Genomic DNA, 232 nt, shown 5'->3' on the forward strand with positions numbered 1-232 from the left:
GAGAGTTACAATATGTAAACATCCAGTAATATATTTCATTTGGTTTTCAACATTTTTAACAATATTTGGTTTTCGAAAAATATAACATGAAAATCGTATTCATAACTAAATTATATTGTTCACAAATAATTTTTAGTTAATAATATACGGTTAGTTTATGGTTTATAACGATTAAATTATAAGAAAGAAAAGTACGAACCGGGTACCCGGTACCGGAACCGGTTCCGGTTCC

The sequence above is a fragment of the Lactuca serriola genome, chromosome 4, assembly GCF_051521515.1.
Source record: "Lactuca serriola cultivar US96UC23 chromosome 4, Lser_US96UC23_V15, whole genome shotgun sequence".
NCBI lineage: Eukaryota > Viridiplantae > Streptophyta > Magnoliopsida > Asterales > Asteraceae > Lactuca > Lactuca serriola.